A 10,774-nucleotide genomic window follows, 5' to 3' on the forward strand; every position below is an offset into this window, starting at 1 on the left:
GAGAGAGAGAGAGATAGATAGAGAGAGAGAGAGAGAATGCATAAGATGAATGAAGAAAAGGATGAGGATAGGAAGACTGTGAGGGAAGGAGAATGAATGAGGAAAGCGATAACGCGTGAAGGATAACTAGAAGGAAGGAAGGAAAAGCAAGGAAGGAGGGAGAAATTTGGAAGAGAGAAAAAAAAAATAAAGAAAGAAGATATGAGAAAAAAGAGAGAGAGATGGAGAGAGAGAAATCTGAACACCATTATGTGATGCTGTGAAAATGATGATGATGATGATGATGATGATGATGATGGTGATGATGATGATGTTGACAAATATAATGATGATGATGATGGTGATGATGATGATAGTGATGATGATGACAAATATGAAGATAATGATGATGATACCGCTTGTGAGGTTAGTATTGATAATGACAAAGATGATGATAATAAGTATGATGATGATGAATATGATGATGATGTTAATAGTGATGACAGTGATGATGAACATGACAAAGATGGTGATGGTGGTGAAAATGATGAGGAAGAGGAGGTGAGGGATAACGACGGTGTTGGTGATGATGATAGTGATGATAATGACGAAGATGAAGATGCTAACGATAGTGAAAGATGATGATGATGATGATGATAACGACGGTGTTGGTGATGATGATAGTGATGATAATGACAAAGATGAAGATGATAATGATAGTGAAATGATGATGGTGATGATAACGACGGTGTTGGTGATGAAGATAGTGATGATGATGATGATGATGATGATGATGATAATGAAAAATAAAATAAAACAGAAGAAAGGAAAAGTTAAGAAATAAGTGTCAGGAATATTCAAAATAATAATAATAATAATAATAATAATAATAATACATGAAGAACTCAAAACAACAATTATTCAGACGTAGAACCAAATAATAACAATAATAATAATAATAAAACATGAAACAGAAATAATACCTGAAAGGCTAATTTCTTTACAATATCGAAAAGGTATATATATAACAAGTAAAGAAAATAATTAATCTAAATATAAGAAAATAAAGACAACGGGGAAATAAAGCATAGTAATTCTGATCTAATATAATAAAAATATATAGATAAAAATATAATCCAGTTTACAATAAAAAATAATTACATCGATAAATGGAGGAAATAAATATACTTAGTTCAATAAATCAATAAGTAAAGAGAGAAAAGATACATCCTTGCTTTAATAAGTGAGAAAGAAAATAAAAGACAATAGTAACTAATTAACTTCAATAAGAAGAAAAAGAAGAAGAAAGAGGAGGAGAAGAAGGATGAAAATAATAATAATAATAACAATAATAAAGATAATAATAATAATAATAATGATAAGAAGAAGAAAAGAAGAAAGAGATGAAAATAATAATAATACAGATAATAATAATAATAATAATAATAATAATAATAATAAACTTCCTTAATGAACAATAAAACCTTAATAACGGATAAGCAATAATTGTCGAAAAAAAAAAAAAAAGAAAATTACTCTCCCTATATGTGTCACAAATCAAGGTAGGGTCGGACGGTGATGGTGAAACGCGCGGCAATTTTTTCCGGCGATAATTGACGGTAAAAAGTTGCCGGAAATTTATCAGCAACACTGGCAATTCGAGTAAAAAGTTGCCGGAAATATATCGGCAAACTCTGGTGATATATCGAGTAAAAAGTTGCCGGAAATATATCGGCAACTCTGGTGATATATCGAGGAAAAAGTTGCCGGAAATTTATCGGCAACTCTGGCAATATAGAGTAAAAGTTGCCGAAATGTTATCGCCAACTCTGACAATATACTGATTAAAAGTAGCTGGAAAAATATAGGTAACTAGAGTAAAAGTTGCCAGAAATTTATTGGCAACTCTGGTAAAATATCAGGTAAAAATAGCCGGGAAAAGTGGCAATTTTCTCTGCCGATGCTTCAGGTGAGAGGAGTTTTATTGAAAATGTTGCCGATAGAATTTCCGGGAATCATTTTTTTGACAACTGTTGATGCGAGAGAATTAAGTGCCAGAAAAGTTGCCAGAATTCCCAGCAACTGTTAATGGTAGGGAAAATAGTTGCCAACAAATTTCCGGCAACAGATGATCAAAAACAAAAAAGGCCGAAAAAACGGAAATTATTGCCCCCCAAAAAACGAAAATTATTGCCGGAAAAACAGACATAATTGCCGGAAAAACGGAAATTGTCGGAAAACAAAAATTATTCCCAAAAAACGGAAATTATTGCCGGAAAAAAGGAAATTAGTCAGAAAACATAAATTATTGCCGGAAAAGAGGAAATTGTTGTCAGAAAACATAAATTATTGCCGGAAAAGAGGAAATTATTGTCGGAAAAAATTGCCGAAAAAAAAGACGAACGTACTTACGCACGCCCATGTCCGTACCCTGACGTTGTTGTTGTTGTTGTTTCTTGTTGCTGTTTTGTGGTGATGGTGCTGATCAGAAAAAAAAATATATATATATATAAACATACGTATATATACAAAAGTACATACATATATATAAAAAGGTATATAGATTTATTTTGGTGGTGTGTATGTGTATGTGTATGTGTATTAGATTAAGTAGGTACACTATGCTATCATCTAACGGGACTGGGTTAATCCTATAGACTGAATTTTGAGTCCTGATTGCATGGGATTTCGATATGGCTTGAGGTAGGAATGTGTCTCCTTGGTCACTAGCCAAAATAACCACTACACCAGGCCATCAACTGAACTGAAAGGCGTTACAGATCGCAGTGGATATTTCGATGAGATTTGAGGTAGGAATGCGTCTCCTTGGTCACTAGTCAAATCAATCCTCCAATCTGACTACACCAGGGTAAAACAACGGATTTATTTGGGAGTTGTTTATGAAGCTCTGAGGTAGGAATGCGTCTCCTTGGTCACTAGTCAAATCAACCCTCCAATCTGATTACACCAGGATATAGGAAAGGATATATGAGAGTTGTTTATGATGGTTTGAGGTACGAGTCTCCTTGGTCACTAGTCAAATCAATCCTTCAATCTGACTACACCAAGATAGAACAGAGGATTATTGAGTTGTTTATAAGGTTGTGGGTACTGGAGTGGGACGCCTTCACGTGGTGGCACCGATATAACCACGCGGCGCCACTGCCAGGCTATACAAACGTCCCTCAACTACATCCCTATTCCCAGAAAGGAGAATGGTGGACTGCTGAGGGGCAACTTAAGCCTGTAGTCAATCGGGTTCACATTTCAGATGAACTTGGGGTTACTACTACTACCACTATTACTACTACTACTACTACTACTTCTATTACTACAACTACTACATCTTGTTAATGAAGGCTGCATCCAACCCCTCCAGTTCCACAAGCCTCTCCTAAGCTGAAGAAAATCGTATGAGAAAAAAGCGGCAGTCTCCCGTGAAAAAAGAAATCGCAAAAAAAAAAAAAAAAAAAAAAAAATCGACTTGCCTCATTCAAATTTTCAAATCTTGTCATTTTTACATCTTACTATAGACAACAATCTGATTTATTTTGCTTTATGTCTTAGTATCAATTATTATCCAATCGCCTTCCATTACTACGATCAATAATAATAATAATAATAATAATAATAATAATTATAAGTAATAATAATAATAAAACCGACAATTAGATGCGAAGCGAAACGTGGCACGCTGTTACCGTAGAATTTATCGTGTTTTCATTTCGGGGGAGACTTAGCTAGATAGAAGTAAAAATCGTGTAGAAGGGAATGTGAGGCAGCTCCATCCCTCCCTGTGCTGTAGGAGGGAGAGGGAGTGAAGGGAGGGAAGGAGAGAAACTGAAGGGAAGACGGATGAGAGGGAGAGAAAAGGGGAAGAAAGTGAGGGAGAGAAAGGGGGCATAAAGAAAGGAAATGAATGAGGGAAAGGAAGAATGACATGGAGAGAGAATGGGGAGAGCAGGAGAGAAGGAAGACAATGGGGAGGGAGGGAGGGAGGGAGGGAGGGAGGGAGGGAGGGAGAGAGAGAGAGAGAGAGATGGCAATTTAAGGCCAAGTTAAATTTAGGAGTAAAATGAGAGAGAGAGAGAGAGAGAGAGAGAGAGGAGGGTAGCTAGGGGCAGGAAGGAAAGCAGAAGGGATATGGAAAACAAAAGGAAGGAGACGATGATGATGATGATGATGGTGGTGGTGATAATGATGATGGTATTGACGATGATGATATTTTTAGCGTAGACATAGATGTGCTAAACCTTTGTATAGCTATTTAGTTTGTATATAGATGCTTACTTACCTACATATCATTCACTGTGTATAGCAACTCTCTCTCTCTCTCTCTCACTTCACCTGATTTTCATCTATCTACACGTCTATCTACTAACTGCCTACCTACCTAATTATCTATCTATCAGTTTGCCTTTCAATCTATCTATCTATCTCTGTTCATCCATGTCTTCTATCTATCTATCTATCTATATCTATTCTATTTATCTATCTAAGTCTATTCATCCGTGTATTCTATCTATCTATTTATCTATCTATCGTACAACCTCGACCACCATACAAGGAACACTGTGTATTGTCGATGTATAAATTATCCTATCCATTTAATTAATCAAAAGTGTGTGTGTGTGTGTGTGTGTGTGTGTGTGTGTGTGAGAGAGAGAGAGAGAGAGAGAGAGAGAGAGAGAGAGTCCTTGGTGTTTATGGATGTGTGTGTGTGTGTGTGTGTGTGTGTGTGTGTGTGTGTGTGTGTGTGTGTGTTTACCTGTCTGTCTGTGTGTGTGTGCGTTTGAGTACATGTGCGTACCAAATCAATCCAAAAGTGTACACGTGTCTGTAAAAAAAACATACACACCCAAGATGACCTGTACATAACCATGTACACCTCTTACCTGTATTATGTTCTTTATGTACAACTGTTCAAGCATATGTATACCAAGACAGGTGTACATGATGTTCACCTGAGCTAGTGGGTATACATGAACGAAGGTATACATGGAAATCAGGAGTAGTAATTTTGAAGGTTAATGAAAAAATATGAATATATATATATATATATATATATATAATGAAGCACTTATGTCTTCCACGGAACTTAAAATAGTGAGTTTTTCATGTGACTATCATTTTCAAAGATACTCAAACATACTCTAAACTGGCCTAATCTAAGCTCATTTTAACCTAGCTTGCCTCTCCCGTGAAGTGACCTAACCTACTCTAATCTAACTTAAACTAGTCAAATGTACCCTACTTCAAACCTACCCTAACTTACCCACACTTAACTAGTCAAATCTACTACCCTACTTCACACCTACCCTAACTTACCCAAACGTTACTTAAACTAGTCAAATCTACCCTACTCGAAACCTACTCTAACTTCCTCAAACTTAACTTAAACTAGTCAAATCTACCCTACTTCAAACCTACCCTAACTTACCCACACGTAACTTAAACTAGCCAAATCTACCTTACTTCAAACCTACCCTAACTTACCCAAACATAAACTAGCCAAATCTACCCTACCTCAAACCTGCCCTAACTTACCCACACGTAACTTAAACGAGCCAAATCCACCGTAACCTAAATTAACCTAATCTACACATCCATCCTAACCTATCCTATCTTGCTCTAACTTAATCTATTCTCACCCCAAACCTAACTTAGCCTACCCTAACCCAGTCTAGCCTAACCTTCACTAACTTAACTTAACCAAGCCTAATTTTACCTAACCCAGCTTAACCTAACTCGATCAAACTAATTCCAACATAGCCTCACCAGACCTACCCTACCCTAACCTTAAAACAGCCGACCCTCACTCAAGCTGACCTAAAACGACCTGACCTGACCTAATCTGACCTATCTTAATGCTATCTTAACTTCCGGTGCTACTCAATCTTGCACACCTGCGTCCTCTCGGTGCAAGGTAGCAGGTGCAATTAACCCCTTCAATCCGATGACGTGGCTGATTTCATTCTGTCTTATTTTAGGTGATTTTAATGTACTAGTGAGAGGGATGACCTACCTTTACAATGGGTCAAGGGTCAAGGTCAAAATGGCAAGATGAACTCAATTTTTAATCCAGTGTAGACTAAATGCTGTGGAAGGATTAGGATTACGATGAAGAGATTAGATTTTTTAGAACAATTAGGCAAAGGTCAAAGTCACAAAGAGGGGTCAAAGTTGAAGATTAAGTCAACTCATTTCTTATCTGAGGAAAAGTTGGTGGAAATGTTAAGGGTCAGGCAAGAATGAAGTAATTTGAGTTTGAGAGTAGTCATAAGATCACAGGGTCTAGTCAAATATCCAGCCAACTACTTTTTTTTTTTTTTTTAGAAGGGAAGAAGGAAACAAAGGCCAGAAGTCCGCAAAATTGTTCCAAGAAAAAAGACAAAATAACAGAGAGCCAAATTCAAGATCCAACGGTGGGCGCGGGTGTTGCACTTTTGTTTTTCCTTCCTTCTTGACATCTCCAGACGATTTTACTCAGGCTGGGAAGGTCGCCAGGTAGAGAATGGGTTAGAAGGGAGTGTCTATCTCTTAACCACTCCATTCCTAACCTCTCCAGACGATATATCTCAGGAAGGTCGCCAGGTAAAGACGGGGTTAATTAAGACTATGTAGCTTTCCCAACCCCAGACGATTTAGCTCAGGTGAGGAAGGTCGCCAGGTAGAGAATGGGTTAGGAGAGAGTGTCTAACTTCTAACCTCTAAATTCCTAACATCTCAAGACTTAGCTCAGGTAGGGAAGGTCGCCAGGTAAAGAAGGGATTAATTAAGACTATGTAACTTTCCTAACCCCAGACGATTTAGCTCAGGTTAGGAGGGTTGCTAGGTAGAGAAGGGGTTAGAAGGGAGTGTCTAACTTCTAACCCCTCCATTCCTAACATCTCAAGACAATTTAGCTCAGGTAGGGAAGGTCGCCAGGTAGAGAAGAGGTTAATTAAGACTATATAGCTCAGGTTAGGAAGGTCAGGTAGGGAAGGGGTTAAAAATAGGTGTAGCTAACTTTTCTTATCCTATCTAGTACCAAAATTCTCTCCTAAGATGCACACCATTGTCTTCTGAGTCACGGGATTGAAGGCGTTAAGACGATGTGAGGAAAGTGAGGAAAATGAAGAAAATGCGATGCCACAGGGAGGTCCATACATGGCACTGCATGAGACAATTCTGGCAGCTTGTGTGTTACGTGGAGGGCTCAGTCTGCCGGTCTGGGCGGGTGTTTAGAAAGGAGTTGTGTGTGCCAGGAAATGAATGAGTGGATGAATGAATGGATGGTTGGACAGATGGATGGATGGACGGATGAAAGAATGGATGAATAAAAGGATGGATGGATGGATGGATGGATGAATGAATGGATGGATGGATGGTCAAATGAATGAATGGATGAATGAATGAATGAATGAATGAGTGGATGACCGAATGAATGAACGGATGGATGGATGGAAGGATGAATGAATGAATGATTGGATGACTGACTGACTGAACGGATGAATAAACGAATGAATGAGTGAATGAATGAATGATGCACAGATAACACAAACCCAGACACTAATAACACCAAGCCGTCTTCGTAACACGCAAAAAAAAAAAGGCCCTTTGGAATGTAAGAAAATCCCTATATACAAACCGCCCTATGTAAATCCCTTAATCCATATAAATCCGTGTCTGATCGCTGGATTAGGAGGAAAATTATTGTTCTATTTTTGAGGTGATTTATAAGCTTAATAATATTTGTCTTTTCACACCATGCATTCTTTCTGATACTCTGGCATTACCTGTCTGTCTGTCTGTCTCTCTCACACACACACACATATACACACAACGTCACAATACTCTCTCTCACACACACACACACACTTATACATTCTCTCTCTCTCTCTCTTTCACACACACACACACACATACATACTGTACACACACTCATACATTTTCTCTCTCTCTCTCTCTCTCTCTCACACACACACACACACACAAACTAAATTCTTTCACCCATCACATAATCTCTCTCTCTCTCTAACCCCGAACAAATTAATTACCGCTTAATCATTGTCTTCATTAGCCCATTGTCTTCCTCATTCACCTCTTCCATCCACCCCACGGTCATGTTGTCTTCCTCCTTAGCAGGGTGTCCTCCCCATGACGTTGTTTTGAAATGGTCGTTGTCTTTCCCATCATTGTTTTGAATCATTGTCTTCTTCACTGTTTTAAATCACCATTGTCTTCATTGTTTTTAAATCATTGTCTTCCTCATTATTGATTTTATATTATCGTTGTCTTCCTGATAATATTGTTTTTAAATCATCGTTGTCTTCCTCATTAAAAAAAATCATCGTTGTCCTCATTAAAAAAATCATCGTTGTCTTCCTCATTATTGTTTTTAAATCGTTGTCTTCCCCATTATTGTTCTTAAATCACCGTTGTCTTCCTTACTGTTGTTTTTAAATCATCGTTGTTTTCCTCATTATTGTTTTATACCACCGTTGTCTTCCTCATTGTTGTTTTTAAATCATCGTTGTCCTCATTATTGTTTTAAAATATCGTTGTCTTCCTCATTGTTGTTTTTAAATCATCGTTGTCCTCATTATTGTTTTAAAATATCGTTGTCTTCCTCATTATTGTTTTTAAATCATCGTTGTCTTCCTCATCATTGTTTTTAAACCATCGTTGTCTTCCTCATCATTGTTTTTAAATCATCGTTGTCTTCCTCAATATTGTTTTTAAATCATCGTTGTCTTCCTCATCATTGTTTTATACCATCGTTGTCTTCCTAATAGTTTTTATTTCATTATTGTCTTCATTTAAAAAATTATCGTTGTCTTCATTATTGTTTTTAAATCACCGTTGTCTTCCTCATTGTTTTTCAATCACCGTTGTCTTCCACATTATTGTTTTATACCATCGTTGTCTTCCAAGTACTGTTTTTATTTCATCATTGTCTTCATTAAAAAATCATCGTTGTCTTCTTCATCAGTTATAAATCATCGTTGTCTTCATCATTGTTTTAAATCATTGTCTTCCCCACTGCGTAATTTTACGATCATTGTCTTCCTTGTTGCGTCATCGTTCTTCCTCATTACGTCACTGTCTTCCTCATTACGTCATTGTATTCCTCGCTACGTCATCATCGTCTTCCTCGCTACGTCATCATCGTCTTCCCCGTTACGTCATCATCGTCTTCCCCGTTACGTCATCATCGTCTTCCCCGTTACGTCATCATTGTCTTCCCCGTTACGTCATCATTGTCTTCCCCGTTACGTCATCATTGTCTTCCCCGTTACGTCATCATTGTCTTCCCCGTTACGTCATCATTGTCTTCCCCGTTACGTCATCATTGTCTTCCCCGTTACGTCATCATTGTCTTCCCCGTTACGTCATCATTGTCTTCCCCGTTACGTCATCACTGTCTTCCCCGTTACGTCATCACTGTCTTCCCCGTTACGTCATCATTGTCTTCCCCGTTACGTCATCACTGTCTTCCCCGTTACGTCATCACTGTCTTCCCCGTTACGTCATCACTGTCTTCCTCGTTACGTCATCATTGTCTTCCTCGTTACGTCATCATTGTCTTCCTCGTTACGTCATCATTGTCTTCCTCGTTACGTCATCATTGTCTTCCTCGTTACGTCATCATTGTCTTCCTCGTTACGTCATCATTGTCTTCCTCGTTACGTCATCATTGTCTTCCCCTTTACTTCACTATTCTTCCTCGTTACGTCGTCATTGTCTTCCCGTTACGTCATCATTGTCTTCCTTGTCCTCCCTTTACGTCATCATTGTCTTCCCATTACATCAGTCTTCCCAGTTACGTCACAATTGTCTTCCCTTTACGTCATCATTGGCTTCCTCGGTACATCACCATTGTCTTCCCGTTACGTCATCATTGTCTTCCTCGTTTCGTCATCATTGTCTTCCTCGTTTCGTCATCATCGTCTTCCTCGTTTCATCATTGTCTTCCTCGTTTCATCATTGTCTTCCTCGTTTCGTCATCATCGTCTTCCTCGTTTCATCACTGTCTTCCTCGTTTCGTCATCATCGTCTTCCTTGTTACGTCATCATTGTCTTCCTCGTTACGTCATCATTGTCTTCCTCGTTGTCATCATTGACTTCCCCGTTACGTCATCACTGTCTTCCCCGTCATCATTGTCCTCCCGTTACGTCATCATTGTCTTCCTCGTTACGTCATCATTGTCTTCCTCGTTACGTCATCATTTTCTTCCCTTTACGTTATCATTGTCTTCCCGTTACGTCACCATTGTCTTCCCCACTGCACTGTTTTAAACGAGTTCCTCTGCGTTGTTTGTCATTACTGTCTTCCTCATTACAGTTTTAATCATTGTCTTCCTCATACGTTATACTGTAATTTGTCTTCCTCAAAAAAAATCATCGTTGTCTTCAGTTCTAAATCATCTTTGTCTTTATCCATTACAAACCATAGTCTTCCATATTCCGTTGTTTTAATAATCAGTCTTCCTCATAATATTGTTTTAAATCAACTTTCTTCCTCAGCGTTGTTTTGAATCATTGTCTTCACCACGTTCCCTGATATGTTGCTTTAGATCATTGTCTTCCCCGCGTCCCTTAATACGTTTTCAATAATTGTCTTCACTAACCATTGTCTTCCTCATAACACTGCTTTAAATCTTTCTTCCTCAGTGTTGTTTTAAGTCATTGTCTTCCTCAATGTTTTAAACCATCGTTGTCTTTCTTGTTTTAAATCACCACTGTCTTCCCACTGTGTTAGTCTAAATCTTGTCTTCCTCATTCTTTTACACCATCATTGTCTTCCATCCCA

The sequence above is a fragment of the Coenobita brevimanus genome, chromosome 33 (assembly GCF_032717465.1).
Source record: "Coenobita brevimanus isolate Jiangsu-jjx chromosome 33, ASM3271746v2, whole genome shotgun sequence".
Classification (NCBI taxonomy): domain Eukaryota; kingdom Metazoa; phylum Arthropoda; class Malacostraca; order Decapoda; family Coenobitidae; genus Coenobita; species Coenobita brevimanus.